Raw genomic sequence first — 23537 nt, 5'->3', positions numbered from 1 at the left:
AAGCCATTGTGCAGCAGGATAGCTATGACTTAGTCGCCATCACAGAAACATGGTGGGATGAGTCTCATGACTGGAGTGCTGCACTGGATGGGTATAAGCTCTTCAGAAGGGATAGGCAAGGAAGGAGAGACAGTGGGGTGGCTCTGTATGTTAGGGAGTGTTTGGATTGTATAGAGCTCAACAGTGTTGATGATAAGGTGGAGTGCTTATGGGTGAGGATGAGGGGGAAGGCCAACAAGGCAGATATCCTGCTGGGAGTCTGTTATAGAGCACCCAACCAGGATGTAGAGATAGATGAAGCATTCTATAAGCAGCTGGCAGAAGTCTCACAATCACTAGCCCTTGTTCTTGTGAGGGACTTCAACTTGCTGGACATCTGCTGGAAATACAATGCAGCAGAGAGGAAACAGTCTCGGAGGTTCCTGGAGTGTGTGGAAGATAACTTCCTGACACAGCTAGTAAATAAGCCTACCAGGGGAGGTGCCTCGCTTGACCTGCTGCTTACAAACAGAGAAGGACTGGTGGGAGACGTCGTGATCGGTGGTCATCTTGGACTTAGCGACCATGATATGATAGAGTTTTCAATTCTTGGTGAAGTAAGGAGGAGGGCCAGCAAAACTGCTAGTATGGACTTCTGGACGGCAGACTTTGGCCTGTTCAGGACACTGGCTGGGAGAGTCCCTTGGGAGACAGTCCTGAAGGGCAAAGGGGTCCAGGAAAGCTGGGCATTCTTCAAGAAGGAAGTCTTAAAGGTGCAGGAGCAGGCTGTCACCATGGACCCTAAGACAAACCGGCAGGGAAGATGACCGGCCTGGCTCAACAGGCAGCTTTTGCTGGGACTCAGGGAAAAAAGGAGAGACTACCACCTTTAGAAGAAGGGGCAGGCAACTCAAAAAGAGCACACGGATCTCATTAGGTCATGCAGAGAGGAAATTATAAAGGCAAAAACCCAGCTTGAACTCAATCGGGCCACTGTTGTAAGAGGTAATAAAAAATGTTTTTACAAGTACATTAACAACAAAAAAAGAGCCAAGGAGAATCTCCATCCTTTATTGGATGCAGAGGGGAACATTGCCACCAAGGATGAGGAAAAGGCTGAGGTACTTAATGCCTTCTTTGCCTCTGTCTTTAATAGCCAGACCTGTTATCCCCAGGGTATTCAGCCCCCTGAGCTGGAAGACAGGGACTGGGACCAGAATGGAGCCCTCATAGTCCAGGAGGAAGCAGTTAATGACCTGCTATGCCACCTGGACACTCACAAGTCTATGGGGCCAGATGGGATCCGCCCACGAGTACTGAGGGAGCTGACAGAGGAGCTTACCAAGCCACTCTCCATCATCTATCAGCAATCCTGGTTAACAGGGGAGGTCCCTGATGACTGCAGGCTTGCCAATGTGACGCCCATCTACAAGAAGGGCCAGAAGGAGGATCTGGGGAACTACAGGCCTGTCAGCCTGACCTCGGTGCTAGGGAAGATTATGGAGCAGTTCATCTTGAATACACTCAATGGGCATGTGCAGGTCAACCAGGGGATCAGGCCCAGCCAGCATGGCTTCATGAAAGGCAGGTCCTGCTTGACCAACCTGATCTCCTTCTATGACCAGGTGACCCACCTAGTGGATGAAGAAAAGGCTATGGATGTCATCTACTGGGACCTCAGTAGAGCCTTTGACACCTTCTCGCACAGCATTCTCCTAAGGAAGCTGGCAGCTCATGGCTTGGACAAGCATACTCTTCACTGGGCAAAAAACTGGCTGGATGACCGAGCCCAGAGACTTATGGTAAATGGAGTTAAATCCAGCTGGTGACTGCTCACGAGCAGTGTTCCCAGGGCTCTGTTTTGGGGCCAGTCTTGTTTAACATCTTTATCAACGATCTGAGTGAGGGGACTGAGTGCACCCTCAGTAAGTTTGCAGACAACACCAAACTGGGTGGGAGTGTCAATCTGCTGCAGGGTAGGATGGCCCTGCAGAGGGACCTGGACAGGCTGGATCAATGGGCTGAGGTCAGTTGTATGAGGTTCAACAAGGCCAAGTGCCAGGTCCTGCACTTTGGACACAACAACCCCATGCAACGCTACAGGCTTGGGGAAGAGTGGCTGGAAAGCTGCCTGGCCGAAAAGGACTTGGGGGTGTTGGTTGACAGCCGGCTGAACATGAGCCAGCAGTGTGCCCAGGTGGCCAAGAAGGCCAACAGCACCCTGGCCTGTATCAGGAATAGTGTGGCCAGCAGGAGCAGGGAGGTGATTGTCCCCCTGTACTCGGTGCTGGTGAGGCTGCACCTGGAATACTGTGTCCAGTTTTGGGCCCCTCAATACAAGAAAGACATTGAGGTGCTGGAGTGCGTTCAGAGAAGGGCAACAAGGCTGGTGAAGGGTCTGGAGCACAGGCCTTATGAGGAGCGGCTGAGGGAACTGGGGTTGTTTAGCCTAGAGAAGAGGAGGCTGAGGGGAGACCTTATCACTCTCTACAACTACCTGAAAGGAGGTTGTAGTGAGGTGGGTGTTGGTCTCTTCTCCCATGTAGTTAGCGATAGGACGAGAGGAAATGGGCTCAAGCTGTGCCAGGGGAGGTTTAGGCTGGAAATTAGGAAAAATTTCTTTACAGAAAGGGTGGTCAAGCATTGGAACAGGCTGCCCAGAGAGGTGGTGGAGTCACCATCCCTGGAGGTGTTCAAAAAATGTGTAGACGTGGCACTTTGGGACATGGTTTAGTAGGCATGATAGTGTTGGACTGATGGTTGGACTGGTGATATTAGAGGTCCTTTCCAACCTTAATCATTCCTAGTTTTTACTTTCATTAAAAATAATCCAACCACCAAGCCAGGAAACATGAAATTATTACTCTACCCTTAATTGGTTTAGTGGTGGACTTGGTAGTGTTAAGTTAATGGTTGGACTGGATAATCTTAAAGGTCTTTTCCAACCTAAATTATTCTATGATTCTATGATATTCACCTGTTCAGGCTTCCTCAGTTCCAGTGGCCAACACTTACAGAAGGCACAATCCAGTCAACAGGGAAAGGAAGTCATTACCTGGATCAAAACTGTAAATGAATATACTGAGGACATATTCCTCTTGTCAGTACAGCTGCATAGAAGCATAGGAAAATCTTGGCCCAACTAGTGGGAAACAAATATTGGAACAATAATCCATTTTCTGCACTGATACAGAGATATATTGCCAATACTTTTTTTGCACTGGGAGGTATTGAATCCTCACAGAAGTTTGTTATTGCTTGATAGAGTTCAGATTTAACTTGATACTAACAACTTTTGATTGCATCTGTTGCAGAAACTAGCTTTCCAGTGCTTTGGGATTTTAAAAGAAAACTTTTTAGGTATACTCGCTTCCCAAATACTACATTGCCTCGGTTTTTTGCAGCAAGTAGAATCTCTGTGGCAGACACAGTACTTAGTTTTTCCACAGGGAGTTTCATGGAACATCTACGAAAATTTCTAAGAAATGCAAGGTCTTGAGAGCTATGTCATGCATAGAATCACATAGGTCATTGGCTTTTTCAGTCTCATTTAATAATGCCATGTCCCTTACACATTTGCAACAGTCTGCTTTGATAGTTATTACAAGCCTTTAGGTGCCATCTGGATTTTTTACGGAAAAGACTCCATTTCGGCAAGCTGTAAAAGTCGGCTCCCCCTTTCCCAAAAGTATTGTTAATTGGCCATGCTTTGGCATGACAGCACATGTGCAGAGAAGAGAGCAGAAGCTGCTGAGAAGCAAGTGCACCTTGTACAAGTAATTCCAACCTTTATTCCTTCAGGTGCCATGAAGGAAGGAAAAAAGGGAGATCTTGTACACACAAATTACACAGACTCTTGGAGTAGCTTGGTTATAGACATTCCACCAAAAGTTTTTTGCTTTTTGTAAGTTAAAACCCATATGGAGTATCTGTCCTCTCTGCTCAGGTGTCTTCTGTCAGAAAGCAATTGTATAGAGCCATGTGATAGGGAATCCTGGAGGATAGCATGGCAGCATACCAAGGCACACATAATGCTCAGTTTTCCATATCTGTGGCTTAGAAACAGTTAGTTTTTACCGTTAGATTGAGAAAAAGTACATCCACTGAGCCATCTCGCCATGCCTTAGAGAGTCTGTGTTAGGAAGGTTCCTAAGGAGGTCTGAATTTGATTGCAGACCCTACTAAGGGAAAACAATATAAGAATTATGGCTTGGTTTGCTTACCTGGTCATGATTTAATCCTCAAGGAGGTTTTATGGGAGTGGTTTGGTCTATTTTGTTGATGAGTCTCTAAGAAGTTATGCTTACAGTACACTGATTGCATTTGTCTGACTATTCTAAAGATCACTGTTCTACTGGAAGTCACCTTCCAGGAATGAAGCAGTACAATTTTTATTCCTGTGAGATAAATTACAACAGCGTACAAAGCATGTCCTCATAGACCCAGAGCTTTGTGAGTACAGATATTGCAGCAGTTGTCAGAGCACAATTATATTAAGTATGTATTCCAGCATTTATTCCAAGTCTAACCACTATATGTCTTTTACTTCTATAGGACTATTACATTTACTCTGTGATACTGCAACAGACAATAAAAACTTCCTCTTCTCATCTTGGGGAAGCCAAACCACATGTTCTAAAATTGCAGATACTTGCATACAAATCTTCCTCAGCCTTCCTGATTTAAAAACCTGAAATAAGAAATCTCCTCTCATATCAATTTATGAAACTTTAGTTCTAAAACATTTCTTTCTCATTCTGTTTACATCCTCCTGTTTGTAGTAACAGACAGTACTAAAAATATAGTAAATGAAAAGTTAAATTAAATTTTTAAATATGCATAATACCTGATGGACTGAAGACAGCCTTGGGAAGTCATCAGTACCCATGTTTATCAAATTAGTTAATGACTTTGACAGCTCAGCTGCTAGAAAGGTGACCTTTTGCCTCATTTTCACAGACCCTATTAATTATTTGGAATTGATGTGAAAGGAAGATGCTCAGATCTGTGTTAAATCTGGACATACATTGTTTAGACTGTGTACTCTCGAATGAAGACAAAGTCTGTGCCCTAATTTTTGTCTATTAATGATGGCATTTTTGTTCCACTAACTTTAGTCAAGAATTTGGAATCTGGATGCTCTATTCTCTTGTATAAAAAATGTCCATCTTGTTTATAAAATACAGCTCTTGAGCTCTGTCAAAACTGAGTCATACAGATTAGCAAAGCACAAAGTGCCATGCTCTGGTAAATGACAGCGGTAAAACAGCTTTGCTTTTTATTGATATTCCACTACTCTGAAACAAAATAGCTATTAAGCAGGAAAATGAGAAAGGTTGTTTTTCCCTCCCATAACTCTTACTCAACTAGGCAGACATCAACCAAGACCAATAGAAGGTCTTGGTTCATAAACTGAAGTTTATGATGTTTTATTCACTGGCAAAAATTGCATGGTGCCTTGAGATCTTTTGATGGTCTATGTGCAGTAAGTGTCACACTGCTTCCTAGAACCAATATCATACACAACATAGTACTGTGAGGAGTAGGTGAGGTCCAGAAGCACAGCGCTTCTAGATTTGTGGCAAAACAGAGAGAGGAGAAGGATAGTTAGCATATAGACGACAAAACAGAAATTGAAATAGTAACAAAGTAAATAGGAACTGACTCATTTTTCCCACCTCACATTTTCAGCTATCTAGTCTTATGGGTGTGACATGATAGAAACAAATGTTCATTTCACTATCCTGAATACTCTTTTTCCTTCCTTATCTGTCAGATGGGTACCAAATGGAGATATACACAATAGATAATGATCCATCCAAACTCAAAGTTGGTGTCACACTGAGGATGTTAAATAGAGAGGCTTAGATATTTCAGTTGTGTATGCAGGATTTGATGAAATGTAACACAAAACAGGAGCTTAGCTGAAGATTCAGAGTGGAAACTTCCAGACAAATAAAGTCCTATTAAACACCAGTCACAGATTCAACTTGATGATGTCTTAATACAGCTCAGGTTAATTTTGTCAACTTGTGGGTAGCGACTACTATGGGAACCATGAAATGCAATCAGGGCTGGGGAAAGTGAGTTGTTGAAAATTTTGCTAGAGCCTAATATCTATTGTTCTGCTCTGCCCTTCAGGATTAAGTGTTCTCTGATCATCCATTGTAAAGCATACATGCATGAATTATGCATTCTTGTCAATGACATTTCACTCTTTTTTAACAATTCAAGGGGGTTGCCAGCCTGAGAATGGTGAAAAAAGCTGTCTCAAGTCACTAGTACCTCTACCTACTGATAGGAAAAGATAAAGTAAGCAGCAAGTAAAAGACAGGGTGCTTCATTTAATGCACAGTTATCCTTGACAGACTTCTCTAGCTTTGCCAAAAGGCTATCATTCCATAACTTGCAGTTCTTATGAAAACTAACAAAATTTTTTTTTTTCTTTTCCTGAAAGACTCTGCACAACATGTTTGGCCTGTCAGCTAGCACTCTTTGGAACTGAAATATGGCCTTAAGGACAAGTATATATAGAGTAAGAAAGACGCACCTTCCCTTGATTATACTTTGTCTCTGTCATAACAAAGCAAGAAGATTTTTATTGTTGAATTAGAAAACAAAGTAAGGTTTGGGGGAACAGGCTTAGTACATTTTGACAAATCTCTTCTTTCTTATGCCAACTAAAGTATCACAATATAAATTAGTTGCTCCAGATTGCTTACTACCATAATTGACTCTGCTATGCTCTGGGGTCAGAAATAGCTGTTTTATAACTGTTGCAAATCAAACTACTCTGCCATTGAAGTAGTCACTTGCCAAGAGACCATGACACATCATCCTTTAGATGGATATTGCTTGAAAACACCCCCTTTTATTTGTCCCTGTGAGGCTGAATGGACATCCACTATAAAAATGTACTGAGGGAAATGGGAGTTGAATCAGCAATACTTTTAACAATGCATAACCTTTATTATTCTGCTCCCAGGAGCATTGAAATTTGCATGGCTTAACAAGTTGCAAGCTGTAATGACAGCACTTAGGAGGGACATCAGTGGAAGCAACAGAGATCCAGTGAGACAAGCAGACATAGACCAGGTTCAGAATTCACAGAGATATTGCAGAGCTGTTCAGCACCTGCCTAATAGCCCCTAATTCCTTGGGTATTCTTTGTAAGACACCATTATCCATGCTAAGGTTATTTGGTTTTAGTATGGATATAACGTGTAACGCTATCAGGAAGGCCAAGTGATCCAGCCGTTACATTTTCAATACTTTCTATTTTTGCTACTATGCTTTATCCAGTTGAAAGGTAAGAGGAAAAACATGCTGTGTGATAATGTAACTACATCTGGAACAAAAAAAATTCCCTAGCTCTGAAACAGTGGTACAATGTCTCAGTAGGTATATCTTTGTATGAGCAGATGCATATAGAAAGATAAAGTCTAGCTACAGTTAAATATCTTTAAATCAACCTACAATACAACAGTATTTTTCTCTAGCTAAAATACTGAAGTATTACTAATATGCAGAAAGTAAATTTATTTCATATTGGTGTTCATTAGATGGTGAAATAGTATTTAGCATATGGAAAATATATAATATATGAAGTAAAAAGTGAAATAAGTTTTTTCTGGCTCTATTAAAAAGATTTCAAAATTTGTTACAGCAATATATTCCATGACAATATTTTGCACTTACCTATTAGCTGAGCCTTTTTTGATTTCTCAGGGCAAATAGGGCAGGCAGATATGTGCATGTGCAGAGTATAATTTTCATTTGATCACTGGGTAGGATTGGTGGCACTGTACACTATTTTAAACATTGGAATAGTTTTCACCAATATTCTTTTCTGACACCGAAAAGTCATAGGAACTGATTGGAAAAATCCTAGTGCTTTGCTTGGCGATGATAAAATATGAGATGTGCGACTGGTGATGGTACATTCAAATACTGCATTCTTTCAGAAAGAGATGATTATGACCAGTGGTATATCAGTTCCCCATGTCTAAATGTTATCAGGAGATGGCAATCAGGTAAAAGATCACCGACTGCATCTGGTGACAGAAAGGAACTGACAATTATAAAGGAGAGAGGAGGATGGGTAGAAGAAATAGGACAAAGAAAATATGGCTGCAGAGTAGAGAGGTGTCATTGGCAGAAAAGCAGTGGGATGAGCACATCCTGCCAAATAAAGTTGTATTCCAAAATCCAAAGACAAACTTAAGTTATGAGATAAATGAAGTAGTGAGATTGTGTTTAGTATTCTTATAGCCACCCGGGGTTTGTACTGTCTCAAATGAAGAACAGCGTGTGTTTGAAGCCAATGAAAATGAAAACACTTTCACTGTCAGGGAGCAGCAAGGGCAAGGGCCCTTGTGGGAAGGCGAGGGGTGAACAGAGAGCGGCAGCGTGGTGGCACAGGGCACCCTCCCTCCCTGCCAGAGCACCAAGAGCAGAGCAGCTGCTGATGGTAGCCAGGGCCAGCTGGGAGCCCTGATGACCTGGCAAGTCTGCAGTGACAGGGCAGTTCTGAGCCAGCAAGTCTGGCCCCCCAGTAGGGGTCACAGGCCAAGCAGAGGCCCCGCTGTGCAGAGGCCAAGGTGAGAGCCTCAGCTTAAGCAGCCTCCAGGAGAAGGGAGGTCAGCCTTGGCTGAGGCATCTTCTAGCTCTTTCTTTCAAGGCCACCAGCTGCCCAATCTCTACGTTCACCCTGAGCCCTCTCAGTTAAACCCTGAGAAGAGGAACGTGTTCAGGGTCCTGACACTTTGAGGTCTCTGAAGTGTTAAACCCAACCCACATTCCTCATGGGTTGTGTGCCAGGAAGGGGCATGTTTGCAATAGAGAAGCTTTTGGGGGATCAGCTGTGTTAGCAGAACCAACAGCACAAGTTAGCAGGATTTGAATTCCTGACAGGGTATCATACAAAACCTGTGTGCCAAAGAGGTATTGTGGGGAGATGTGAACTAGAGATTGGCAACGACTGGGATCAAAGTTTCCCAGGTAAGAGAATCAAACACAGAGGCCTACTGACCACGCTCTTCCAGGAGCTCCACATGGGCTGCAGCAGCTTGTTACAGATTTTAAATAGTTTTCATGAATTATTCTGAGGCACTCAGGTGAAGATGATTCCTGTTTTGCTGACATCAAATAATTTCTAATATGAGTAGCTGCACAGAATTAAAGGACTAGTCACTTGAATAAGAACTTAGAATATTAGACCTTAAAGGTCTTATTCAAAGTCAAATGCTAAGCCAGTGAAAGACTGAAGAAACATAATCTAATTCAGGTGGTGCCATGAAAACCAAATGCCAGTTTATAGAAAGACTGTATGGCTATATATGGGCATAGCAGGTCCCACATGAACCCTGTAGAGTCTGTGTGAAGGAAATCCAGACTGATAGGGACTGGTGGAGTGATCGGTGAAGTCTTAACTTTGCTTCCCATGGTGACTGAGCTTGCACAAATGCCATAGTAATCTGCTGTTTGCATAGACCAATTACACAGGTCACAGGAGAAAGACGGAATAAGGAAAGGATTGTCTGACAGAAGCTCCACCATTATGTCCTTCCTCTTAACAAAGGCAGCCAAAATTATCTTCAAAGGAGGAAAAAAGTAAGGCATAGTAGCAGAATGTGTCAAAATGGAGGCACATGAAACAAGGCCTTATGGTTGACCTTTGAATTTTAATATGACTTATTTTAATGGAGCAGTGGGAGCAGAAGGCAGACTGGTGATTCTACCAGGAATTTTTTTATAAATCTACTAAGTAATAAGGACGAATAAAGAAAATATGTTTATCTTGTAACTGGTAACTTAGCTCCTCTCATGCTGTTAAAACATCAAGCAATGGATTCAGATTCTTTTACTTGGAACTATAGAGAAAAAAAGTCAATGAATTAGCAGTTAGATGGTATGCACTGTCCAGTAAAAATTAGCCAGTACCTAAGTTAATAGAATGAAATGTTGTTTTGCTAATAAAAATTGCATTCACTGGCAGAAGAAAGTAAATAACTTCAGTGTATCAGCCTCTGGAATACACCCAAATGTTGTTCTTTAGCTAAGGCATTTATCACACTGAAAGGATAATTCAAAGCAAGGTCCCTAAGCATGTATAGGTTGGGTTTTCATTGACCTTATCATTATTTATTATTAGGAATTGTAATGAATTATTATATTTAGAGTAGGTATACAATGAAAAACTATATATAGACTAGGAATCCAGTTTGGGTTACTGGAAAATACTATAACAAATGAAAGTTATTAGTAAAAAGCAATGTGTAATAAATTATGGTAGGTTGAAATCTAAGTGTAGACCTTTGTGGATATTGGGCTGAATTTAAAGGTACGTGTACTGGAAATTTAATGATTCCTGACTTTTGAACAGGGCTGCACTAATTAATCAATTGGTAATTACAACTGTGATTAACAGCTGTGATCATGATTGGTAACAAGTATTGATAAATTCCCCAATACTTCTGGCACAGTTTAGAATAAGAAGCACTTTGCAGGATGCAGGAAGCATGATTAACAAAGCAATAATAAAAACACTTCACTCTCATTACAGAGCTGTCTTGGGGGAACAAGATTTGTGAGGGTGGGAAACCTTGGTAGATTTGCCAAGGTAAAACAGCATTATGCCAAAGACTGCCGTAATGAAAGAGAATTATTGGGAAAAGTGGTGCATTTTTTCATAATGATAAATTTGCTCCAGACTTACAGTCATTATTTCCCCACTACTGAAGTCTTTTTTCATTACAATAGCATGTTCATTTCGAACTGGACTCAGAAACTCTTTTTATTCCCATAAAAGATAACATTTATACACTTTCCAAAGTGCCATATGAATAGTGGCTCATTATCTACTCCTACAAAGAACTACTAACGAAGGGCACAAGGAGATGAAATATGCATCTGCTAACCAAAGCTGACAATTCCATTTTTGTGACAATTGTCTTCAATTTTTATTTTTCTTTGTTCCACTGCAGTACTGAAAAGAAAGCTTTTGAGAATGTTTGCAAAAAGTGGGATTATGCTAACATATCTATTCAGAACCAAAGTCTTAGTTTTATATTGTCAAAAAGAGGTAGATATGTATGTCATCTACTAGCTAAGGTATTGGCATATACAACAGGAAGCTAAGACTCCTATTCCTTTACAGTCAGTACAAAGATTTTCATCTAAGGCCACTGTGGGCCAGGTGCAGAATGGACTTGAATCTGGATATAGGCATTCTGAATCAGTTCCCTAACCATCATAGTATAGAAAGCCTTCTGGTTAGCAAAACAACCCCTCCTCCTGCCCCTTCCCCCCTGCCACCCCCCCCACCCCCTCCCCACCCCCCCCGAAAAAAAAAAAAAAAAGAATCATCAACTACTACTACACTACTGTTGTTAATATTGAAAAAGATGCAGATGAAGAGAAAAATATTTTTGAGTATGTCATTCCTCACATATCAACTTTAGTCACTATTCCTTTATGAATGAAAAGTAAGTAACTGTTATATTTCCCATTTGTAAAACTATTTGTGATAGGATTTTTTTTTCAGTGAGCTTCTATCACTAGGGAAAAGAAAAAATAAATTAAAATCAAGGACTTCTCTCCTAACTCTATAATCTTCCAATCCAAATCAGAACAGAGACTTCTGAGGCAAAATAATTTCTATACTCTCAACCCTTGCCATTTTATTATGATCTTTGTCATTTATTATGATATTAATGTTTCAGCTCTGGGAAGTTCAGTCAACTGAATATATGAGAATTTAATAATTTAAAAAGGAAACAGTATTTGCTAAAATGAAAAAGAGCTTACTCTCTTGATTTTAAAGAATAGTTTGAGTGGCATGGGTGGATGGCATGGCAGGGTTGACTTCTAAACATTTGAAATCAAGAGACAAGACATCAAAAAAAGTTGTAGTTCTAACTTTTAAGCCTATCCCATGATTTCTGAACATGCCCCACCATTATAATCATGTGTTGATATTCTATTTCAAGTAGTGTTCACAAAGAAATTCTCTGCTCCTGGAGGCCTCTTGTGCCTCTATATAGACCCCTTTGTCTCTATACAGTGCTCCTTCAGTTTTAGCAGAGTTACATAGTGTGCTGCTTGTATTACCCTTTAAGATGGCCAAGGCCATGCCAGTTCTACTGTCTACCCCAGACAGTTTTTCTGCCATACTTATTATGATCCCAAAGTGGTGTTAGGTGAAGGAAGGAAAGAAGGTAGGTGGGGAGAGACAGAGATAAGCCTCGAAGTTTAGCTGTGGATTTGAACCTCCCTGAAGTTCTGTGTGTTTGGGTCTGGGCTTGAGCACAGTTCTCTTTCAGAATACATAGGAAACTAATAAAGAGAAGCAAAAAGTCTTTTTAAAAAGAAATTATAATCAAAGCAGGAAAAAAAATGATAGCAATAAAATAAGAATGAGATCTGATAAATGTATCAAAAGGTTTAGCACAAAATGCAGCACAATGAACTACAACACTGCTAAAGCTGATAGCTCTTTCACGTAATGTATGTGATACCAAGAGGTAAGAATTAAGACAATTAAAGATCCATTTTAGAGAGTATCTTTGTCTGAAATTAATTTTGAGACCAATATCAAATTCAGAAAAACATATGACTGATTTTGCCAATAAGACCAAAGACTGAATTTTCTTTTTCTTGAAATTTATTGATTAACATTTTTAAATAAGGTATAAACATAAAATGTGAACAGATACTTTTACTCCACAGAGTACAGTTCCATAACTCTACCCTTCCATTCCAGTAACTTTTCAAAGATCTGTCTTCCTGGTCTTTGCTTCTCACTGCTTCCCAGCCTTGATGGGTGAATATTTTTTAAAAGACTATAGGGACTCATCAAGTCTAAATGGCATGATGCACACATTTTATGCCATTCTTCAGCTGCAGCTAGAGACTGCAGGCAATAATAACAGTAATCTAAAAAGCTTCATGTTGTAAATGTAAATAGCTTTCCCTAATGTTCTTTAGAGCATAAAAATGCTAAGAAGCAGTTTTGAATTGTGTAGTCCTGCACAGGACATTTGAAATAGCATCTGACAGGAAGTCATGGTTCTTTTCCACAGTTTTATACATGCAGGAGTCCACCATACTGCTGCAGGTGATATCAGATGTTATAAGCTTTGTCAAGGGTACATTGTCTGTGCCATCTGGTTACTGATAACTAGACAGTACATTTTTTTCGATATATATTTAATTGAAAAGGGACTCCAAGATGCTATACAAAATGCTGAGTTAAGTATCAACAACAGAGCAGGCAAATATGCCATTAGGCTCTTAAAGATCACAAGGGACCCGAGCATGTTTACTTCTGTCCTTCACTCTCTGGCTTATTTTCAGGACAGGCTTAACTCCAGTTATAAATCATGTGATTCCTTCTCCTTAGCTGATACGATCCTCACTTCATGCAGTTTGAATGCAATTTTTCAAGATGTTCTCTCAAACTTTAGGTTGCCTACCTCAAGTATGTCTGAAAACAGCACAACTCCTTGGTAAAAATTGAGGGCACGATCTATATAGTCATTATTTCAGTAGTAAAAATTAAAATAGTTTTTGATAATTGTTTTCCTCTCACACTGAAGTATAGCTCCTGGTGTCACAGATTACCGTACTGAGAACTTTCTATGGTAGTATATAGTTAGAGTTGATTGCTGACATAAGAGTAAAAAATTGGTCTTTTTTTTTTTTTTAAGATTAAAAGTTGAGTCTCAACAATTCTCAAGTGTTACTGAAACAAATAGAACCAAACTTTGACATAGTTATGTACTAGAAATCCTATTGGGTAAATGTCTAGGGATATCCACTATAAAATAAATTTGTCTCAGGTGCTTAACTTTTTCTGCATCAAAATTCTTAATTTTAATCAAGATTTTTTCACATGTAGCAGAGATCTTGCTACCCAGGCAACAATTATACTACGGAAGTACAAGTTACTATATTTAGACCCTCCTTAACAAAGTCTATATTCAAAAGCTACCGAACACATCTGAGATCATGTAAGCAATGGTACAGTATCTAAAGAACTAGCAATCAAGATTAAAGGTAGTTAGTTCCTTTATGAAAAAATACATTTTAATCAGAAATTTTGATTTGTCAAAAAGAGAAGCATCCATTGAAAGTGCACTGCTTAGTTTCCTGCAGATTTGTATGGGAGTCTGGTTTCTACTGCAGCTGGGATCCTGTTGTCTGTGGCTCACATGTTCATCTGTGAAACTTAAGCTCTAGGCATGGGTCAGGGGCCCAAGAGCTTTGGCAAAGCATCTGAAAGTGGTCAGATGTCTGCCTGCGATGAGGCTCTGCAGGTTATCAGGTTTTTATCAAGTTTTCTGCCTTTGGGATCTGAGCTGTATCTTGGGATGGGCAGCTAGGATGTGCGTCACTCTGGATCTGATGACCTCAAGATTTTCAAATATTCTAGTTCATTTGTAACCCAGCTACTATCTCAGGACTTGTTGCAGGGCTTCTACTCCTTTTTCCCCCCTTTAGGTATGGGGAATAGCTCAGAAATTATAAGCACTGGAAGATATAGTTGAGTTTGGAGGCCTTGGGCTTTGGTTCCCACAACTTTTTTGTTTAAGCAAAGTTTCTAGTGCAATTTTTCTGTAATTTTGTTTTGAGTTTTATTTCTCTATAGTTGGAAATTCTTACAATTCCTTCTATTCCTTCAAAATATAGACAGCTTGCTTTCCTAAAAAGTAGAATTTTCTTGCAGGGCAGACAACCATTCAACTAGCTCTGTTCAGGAAACGTGAGTTCTACTTTCACCACCTGGATAGGTGATCAGACCTCTCTTTGTTTCAGTTTCTTTATTTCTAAAACTGTATCTATAATAATCCTGCTTTTATTTAAACTTTCAGAATCTGATGTCCTAGAGCTGAGCTAAATACTGCTTGTACAACATCATGAGTGAGCCCATTGCACTACATGTATGAATATTTGAGGATGAATTCAGGTTCAGATTGAGTCTGACAACACATGGATCAGATTTCCTCCATACAGATGATTTGCAGTGTTTTGGACATTTAAAGAAAGAAAAAACTGAAAACCCTGCTTAAGTTAAGCATAGCGTTTGCTTAATATGTATCAGAACGGTTCAAACCAAAAAGTACAGAGGGTTCAGAGACTGTACAGCTTCTATAAAAGGTATGAAAATAGCTGTATATTCTAGTGAGCATAACTGATGATTTGCTGCATGACAAGGTTTCTTACTAGAAAAACTAAATCTCATTGAATGACCTCGAACACTATTGCAAGGAACAAGTAGCAGAGTGAATTTTTGTAGGTACAAATTTCATTTTTCAGTGGTCCCCTGGAATCTTTTTCCTTTCATCTGAGGGATTATCACATCCTTTTCTATATCATTTCCATCCATCTTGCATTGAAGTGAAGGAAGGAAGGAAGGGGAGGGTGATCACCTCTGTGTCAGATATATGCAGCAAAGCAGCTAAACTTGGCCAAATCTATAAATCCCTCCCCTTAATAAAACAATTTCATTTCCCTGCAACAGGTAGAATCAATCAGAGTGTGCTTTCACATGCTAATATCTAAAGACTCACTCTTCCAGAAGAGACATAGTAACAGGATCCTTACACACAGCAAGTGGGAGAGGACAACAGATTAGGAGGAATTATTAGAACTGAAAACATTACAATTTAATGAATCATTATACAGTTACCCTGTGGCTACCAATAAGCATTCCAGGCTATGCTATGATTTACTAGGCTTGAGAAACCTTGTTATCTAGTTAGTGTTATACCCTGAAAACCTGGATCAACTTCTTTCCTAGTAGGTCTATTTCCCTTGCCATTAGCTGATTTTATTTTTATTAGTCAGATGGGTTTCATCATACTGTTTGGGATTTATTTATCCACACCATGTATTGTGTACCATGTAGGAGGCACATCAGCTCCAAATGCCTTCTACCTTTGCTCCAAGAGAGTTTCAGAGGGCAAATCGGACCCTTTGTCAACAGGTGACTGTAGGAAAGCAGATAGTATGCACATACATCTAAGGATATACTTTCTCTATGGAACCAATCTGATTAAAACTCTGTCCAGAAACAGAACAGACAATTTCATATAGCATTTTCTTAATTTGTCTTTTCCTAGTATCACAAAATTGTGCACATTCACATTTGCTATAATTGTGGGTAATTAAAAACACAAAATATACTTTGCTCTTTAGCAAGTGTGTAACTTTACTTATGAGTAGCATATGAATACACTTTGTTTAGCCCACAGGTGCCAAGAAACTGTAGTAGTGCTATGTTGTCTGCATTATAATGATATGTAGGCAAGACATTACAGGAGAACTTTTCTTTCAAATATTGATTTGAAACAAAATGGACCACCAAATGTTCTGCATTTCTCCCAGCTCTTGCGGTCATTTGCAATGTAGGAAGAATCAATGTGAAAAAAAGATAACAGACCAAACACTTCAAAGGCAGCAAACATAAGCAGCTGTGGAAACAGAGAACATAGGCAAGAGACTTGTACACATCTTGACAGGATCTACCTGTAAGGAACTGCAAGATGTGTGGTGGATCGTTCTCATGGCTATTTCCTTGGGAGAAAACAAACTTTGTCTTGCTGACAGGATAGCAGAAAGAAACACCAATAGAGAAATTATGTGAAGATTTTCTTCCCAGAAGACAGTCTATCTCAAAGGAAAAATCATTTATTGTTGCTAACCAAAGCCCCCCCTTTTGTATCTCAGAAGGTAAAATTGGAAGTTCCTCATAATTGGGAAGAATTTCTAATTACTGAAATATATCTGTGTGTTTCATGCATTAAACTTTTACTTAGAGAAGTGTCAGAAAAAATCATATACCTATAAAGGGGGGGTGTTTTTCTTAACACTTTTAAACTATATATGGATGACGATCATTGAACTCAGTTCCTGATTCTGCCTACAGTATGCCTATATCCTCTTTGTGACTTATTTTATGTTAAAAAAAAAAAAACAACCCTTATGGTAATTAAACTCGAGAATTGATTAGTGAGACAGAAATACCATGAGTGAGGTTCTTAATATATGGCATGAAAGATATGATACAACAAAGTATTGGTATTTTATAAAGCTGGTGGTTTATTCGGATGAACATGATAACCACAATAATATCTACTGCCAAACAGTGGAAGTTGGGAGGCATCTTTTAACTTAGGAAACAGCACTGTGATTCATTGTCAGCTGGAAACCTACAGGGAGATTCATGAAAACATCCCATCAAACTTTCAGTAGATAGCACTAGATGTAACAGTTTAATAAGAATGCATTTAATTTTTATGGTGCTGTTCAACAAAACCTTCTAATTACCTCACAACCATGCAGTTGAAGCACATCAAAATCAATAAACCCTCTCAGAGTAATACATAATTAAAATAGTCAATCAAATTAAGAAGGAATGACTTCGGGTTTCCTGAAAAAGTAGATGAATCTGTGAACCTTATACATAGTACTTTAATGGCTGTGATGATGACATACATTCCACTTGTATGATTCCTTTGTGATTCTATGGACCTTAAAGTTCTGTACTTTTCATGAACAAGAGTTATTTTAGCCCCTGACTAGAACTTGTGAAAACATAAAACACCATCTGTTTAGCTAGTAACTGTTACAGTCTAGAACAGGAATGGAAAAAGCAATCTCCCTTCTTTTGAAATTCTTGGGCAAAAAGTTTGGAATTGAAACACCTCACTTTGGACAACATTGACATTAACTGTAATGAAACTTAACTGTTACAGAAATGAACATTTTCAACAGACAGGTGTCCAAATCCTAGATTTCTTTTGCCTTTTCTGCTTTCAACATAAAACTACAAAGGGAGCAGCAAGGAGGCTGCCCCACAAGGGAAGGCAAGCTGACAGCAAGGAAGTGCAGGGACCTCCCTGACAAGGGCACCAACCCATGGGGGTCCAAGGTCAAACCAGGGAGTCAGGTCAACAAAGCAAGGCCAGGACTGGCAAGGTACGTGGCCAGGAATGGCATACCTACAGCATAGCTCAGGCAATGACCAGGGGCCAGGGCATGAGCTCAGGTGCCGCTCTGGAGCCAAAGGGTGTAGGGTGCACAGGTGGAGGCTCATGGTGGGGCTTCTCTCAGTTTTTTCTCACAGCTTAGCTGTTTTCACAGAAGCCTGGTTCAAGGTGCACTGTAGCAGGGCAGACCCCAAGGATTGTGATGGGAGAGAGGAGAAGTTGAACAGGAATACTGAAGAAGAAGATGGGTACAGGCTGGTCAGGGCAATTGAACCCTGTTCATGCACTCAGGGCTTTGACAAAGACCATCTCAAATGTCATGCCAAAATGTAGTCTGAGTACTTACAAAGGTGGGCAATAATCCTAAATCAGCAACTTCCCATGCTTCATCTGTATATTTATCCCTAGAAATGAGGGAAAATAAAATGAACTACTGTGACTTTAACTTCTGTAATAAATTTAAGCGTTGCTTAAGATTCACCTAAGTTCCCATTTGAATTAATTGGTGGCTATTTATAGTCTTCTTTCATGCATGAACAGTTAGATAGAGATGCATGCCAGTGTTTAATTCTCCATGTGACTAAATGATCATAATATAACTTATTCTCCATGATACAGTCATATGTCCTACTGAATCTCTGAAGTGAAATGCATGTCCACAGAGAAGGATTAAAGTCACAAAATCACAGAATCATTTAGGTTGGAAGGGACCTCTTGAGATCATCTGCTCCTGTCCATTCAGGAATCAAATACCCTACATTTACTTTCAGACAGCATAACTCTCTAAGCAATTATGTTTTTCCTTAGGAATACTTGTTTCTTGGTTATTTTTTGTCTGTGAAAGGTTCTTAGTTTTCTCTACTTTTATTTTTATTCTTAGTTTTATTCTATTCCCCATCCCTTTAAAAGAATTCCAATGTTTTTTTAATCTATGCTAGGCACCCAAATGATGAACCATCCATCCTTCCTCTGGGAGAGTCTTCTTTACACTTCCTCACAGTGATGATGATTTTCTCAATAATATTCCTAAAGTTCTCTTAGCTCAATTTCATCCCATGAATTGTAATTATTTGGGGGGGGGGGGGGGGGGAATAAATTGAAGTTATATTTCCTTCTCTCAGTTGCTTCTGACATGTCATTCCCAGCATCCCAATATATCCAAGAAGACATTCAGCATAACAGCCAGTTGAAGGGTTTCATACCACTTCATTTGGAAGTAGAATTATAGAATCATAGAATTGTTTAGGTTGGAAAAGACTTTTAAGATCATCCAGTCCAACCATTAACCTAACATTACCAAGTCCACCACTAAACCAATTAAGGGTATAGTACTTTCAGCTGACCACTTGAGATAACGTTCTCTCTGTTTAACTAGGATGTCTAACATTAATCAGCACTAGGGCTCAGAATTTGTCCTTGTAATAAACTTTCTTCAGAAAAATCACCTTTCCTGTCTCCCCCAAATCACAGTTGTTCTTGGAATTCTCTCTAGTTTGCCTCATACTTATTACCTAAATACTTGCAAAAGAAAGTGTAAAATAGGACAGGATATCAAGCAGGGTAATATTTTAGTAAGAAAAATAATTCTTTTCAGAAAACGGTGATTAGAAGTATTCAGGAATGACTTCTGTGCTGAACTGAACTGAGCCAATAATGCATATAAATTTCTCACAAATTTTAATTCATATTTTCAATTGGATTCATATATTCATGTGCCTTCTCCTAGAATCATAGAATCATAGAATCATCTAGGTTGGAAAAGACCTTTAAGATCATCCAGTCCAACCATTAACCTACACTACCAAGCCCACTCTAGACTAATCAAGGGTAGACCAGACTAAACCATATCCCGAAGTGCCACATCTACCCGTTTTTTAAACGCCTCCAGGGATGGTGACTCCACCACCTCTCTGGGCAGCCTGTTCCAATGCCTGACCACCCTTTCCGTAAAGAAATTTTTCCTAATTTCCAGTCTAAACCTCCCCTGGCACAGCTTAAGCCCATTTCCTCTTGTCCTATCGCTAGCTACTTGGGAGAAGAGACCAACACCCACCTCACTACAACCTCCTTTCAGGTAGTTGTAGAGAGTGATAAGGTCTCCCCTCAGCCTCCTCTTTTCCAGGCTAAACAACCCCAGTTCCCTCAGCCGCTCCTCATAAGACTTGTTCTCCAGACCCTTCACCAGCTTCGTTGCCCGCCTCTGAACACGCTCCAGCACCTCAATGTCTTTCTTGTAGTGAGGGGCCCAAAACTGGACACAGTATTCCAGGTGCGGCCTCACCAGTGCCGAGTACAGGGGGACAATCACCTCCCTGCTCCTGCTGGCCACAGCATTCCTGATACAAGCCAGGATGCTGTTGGCCTTCTTGGCCACCTGGGTACACTGCTGGCTCATGTTCAGCCGGCTATCTACTAACACCCCCAGGTGCTTTTCGGCCAGGCAGCTTTCCAGCCACTCCTCCCCAAGCCTATAGTGTTGCATGGGGTTGTTTTGACCGAAGTGCAGGACCCGGCACTTGGCCTTGTTGAACCTCATACAGTTGGCCACGGCCCATCAATCCAGTCTGTCCAGGTCCCTCTGCAGGGCCATCCTACCCTCGAGCAGATCGACACTCCCACCCAATTTGGTGTCGTCTGCAAACTTACTGAGGGTGCACTCGATCCCCTCATCCAGATCATTGATAAAGATATTGAACAAGACTGGCCCTAAAACAGAGCCCTGGGGAACACCGCTCATGACCGGCCGCCAACTGGACTTAACACCATTTATCACTACTCTCTGGGCTCGGCCACCCAACCAGTTCTTTACCCAGCGAAGAGTATGCCTGTCTAAGCCGTGAGCTGCCAGCTTCCCGAGGAGGATATTATGCGAGACGGTGTCAAAAGCTTTGCTAAAGTCGAGGTAGATGACATCCACAGCCTTTCCATCATCTACCAGGCGGGTCACCAGGTCATAGAAGGAGATCAGGTTGGTCAAGCAGGACCTGCCTTTCGTGAACCCATGCTGGCTGGGCCTGATCCCCTGGTTGACCTGTACTTGCCTGTGGAGTTCGCTCAAGATGAACCTCTCCATAATCTTCCCCGGCACCGAGGTCAGGCTGACAGGCCTGTAGTTCCCCGGGTCCTCCTTCCGGCCCTTCTTGTAGATGGGCGTCACATTGGCAAGCCTCCAGTCATCAGGGACCTCCCCTGTTAACCAGGACTGTTGATAGATGATGGAAAGTGGCTTGGCAAGCTCCTCTGCCAGCTCCCTCAGTACTCTTGGGTGGATCCCATCCGGCCCCATAGACTTGTGAGCGTCCAGGTGGCATAGCAGGTCATTAACTGCTTCCTCCTGGACTATGAGGGCTCCATTCTGGTCCCTATCCCTATCCTCTTGCTCAAGGGCCTGAGTACCCTGGGGATGACCGGTCTGGCTGTTGAACACAGAGGCAAAGAAGGCGTTAAGTACTTCAGCCTTTTCCTTGTCCTCGGTGACAATGTTCCCCCCCACATCCAGCAAAGAATGGAGATCCTCCTTGGCTCTCCTTTTATTGCTGATGTACTTATAAAAGCATTTTTTATTGTCTTTTACAGCACTGGCCAGATTGAGTTCTAGCTGGGCTTTTGCCTTTCTAATTTCCTCCCTGCAGGACCTAACAAGATCCCTGTACTCCTCCTGAGCTGCCCGCCCCTTCTGCCAAAGGCGGTAGACTCTCCTTTTTTCCCTGAGTCCCCGCAAAAGCTCCCTATTCAGCCAGGCCGGTCGATTTCCCCTCCGGTTGGTCTTACGACACACGGGGACAGCCCGCTCCTGCGCCCTTAAGACTTCCTTCTTGAAGAGGGCCCAGCCTTCCTGGACCCCTTTGCCCTTCAGGACCGCCTCCCAAGGGACTTTCCCAACCAGGGTCCTGAAGAGGGCAAAGTCTGCCCTCCGGAAGTCCATGGTAATAGTTTTGGTGCCCCTCCGCTTAGCATCACCCAAAATTGAGAACTTTATCATGTCGTGGTCGCTAAGCCCGAGACGGCCTCCGACCTCGACATTTCCCACAAGCCCTTCTCTGTTGGTAAACAGCAGGTCAAGCGGGGCACCTCCCCTGGTAGGCTCGCTTACCAGCTGCATTAGAAAGTTATCCCCCACATGCTCTAGGAACTTCCAAGACTGCTGCCTCTCTGCTGTGTGGTATTTCCAGCAGATGTCTGGCAAGTTGAAGTCCCCCATGAGAACAAGGGCTAGCGATTGCGACACTTCTTCCAGCCGCTTATAGAATGCCTCATCTACCTCTACCTCCTGGTTGGGTGGTCTATAGCAGACTCCCAACAGGACATCCGCCTTTCCAGCCTTCCCCCTCATCCTTACCCATAAGCATTCCACCTTGTCATCACCACTGTCAAGCTCTATGCAGTCGAAACACTCCCTAACATACAGAGCCACCCCACCGCCTTTCCTACCCTGCCTATCCCTTCTGAAGAGCTTATAGCCCTCCAGTGCAGCACTCCAGTCATGAGAGTCGTCCCACCACGTTTCCGTGATGGCGACTATGTCATAGCCATCCTGCTGCACAAGGGCCTCCAGCTCCTCCTGTTTGTTGCCCATGCTACGTGCATTGCTGTACATGCACTTAAGCTGGGCTGTCGATTTTGCCCCCAATGTTGCCATGCCGCCCCTGGGCTCCTTACTAGCGGGCCTGTTTATATCCCCTTCCCCCTTCAAACCTAGTTTAAAGCCCTCTCAATGAGTCCCGCCAACTCTTGAGCTCACTTCCACATACATTTGTGTAGTTAAACTGAAGTAATGTTAATTTCCAAGTTGTGCGTATGACAATGTACAGAAACAGAAGATTGCATTGACTGTGGGAGTACTGCTTGTACAAATGCTTGCATAATCTCTGAGCAGAAAAAGCCACCATAGTACAAAGAGCAATGAATATATCTTTGTTTTACATGTGAGTGGGTGTATATATACACCCTATTGAATTCTTATTTGTCTGTGTTCTGTTGCTTTCATATCATGTTTGTAGAAAAATGAATTTCTATGAGTAATATTAATAAGGAATTCTTGCTCTATGGTGCTATCTTTGGACAAATGTAAAAAGGTAAACGAGAAAAGAGCAATAGCAAAAAAAATGGGTACTGGCAGCAACTGAAGCCAGGGTTTGTATTTATGAGATGTTAAACTGGCATAATTGCATCTAGGAAATTAAACAACGCCTTGACTGGTTTTTGTCTGCTGCACTCAGAACTGTGTGTGGGGAGCTCCATCCAGCCCCAGTGCAAGGCAGCTTTGGAATGCCTTCTTTTCCATCCTCCAAACAGGTCCTTCATCAACCCATTACTTTCTTCAAATCCACCAGCTGTTTTCTGGGTAGGGAGAGAAGCAGTGCTAGAGTAGAGGTATTAGGCAGATGATAGCTCAGGACAGAAACACAGGTAAAGGAAAGATGTGCAGTCACAATCCAGACCAATGAGGAAAACCAGGAACTGGTAAAATCATAAAAGATTTACAAGACCATAGCACAGGACTTCTATTAGAGCTACAAGTTTTGCATGTGTGATGGGGTGACTGGTGTGATGTTATCAGCAAGC

Source organism: Pelecanus crispus, chromosome 6, assembly GCF_030463565.1.
Source record: "Pelecanus crispus isolate bPelCri1 chromosome 6, bPelCri1.pri, whole genome shotgun sequence".
Taxonomy (NCBI): domain Eukaryota; kingdom Metazoa; phylum Chordata; class Aves; order Pelecaniformes; family Pelecanidae; genus Pelecanus; species Pelecanus crispus.
This window is presented reverse-complemented; position numbering follows the sequence as displayed.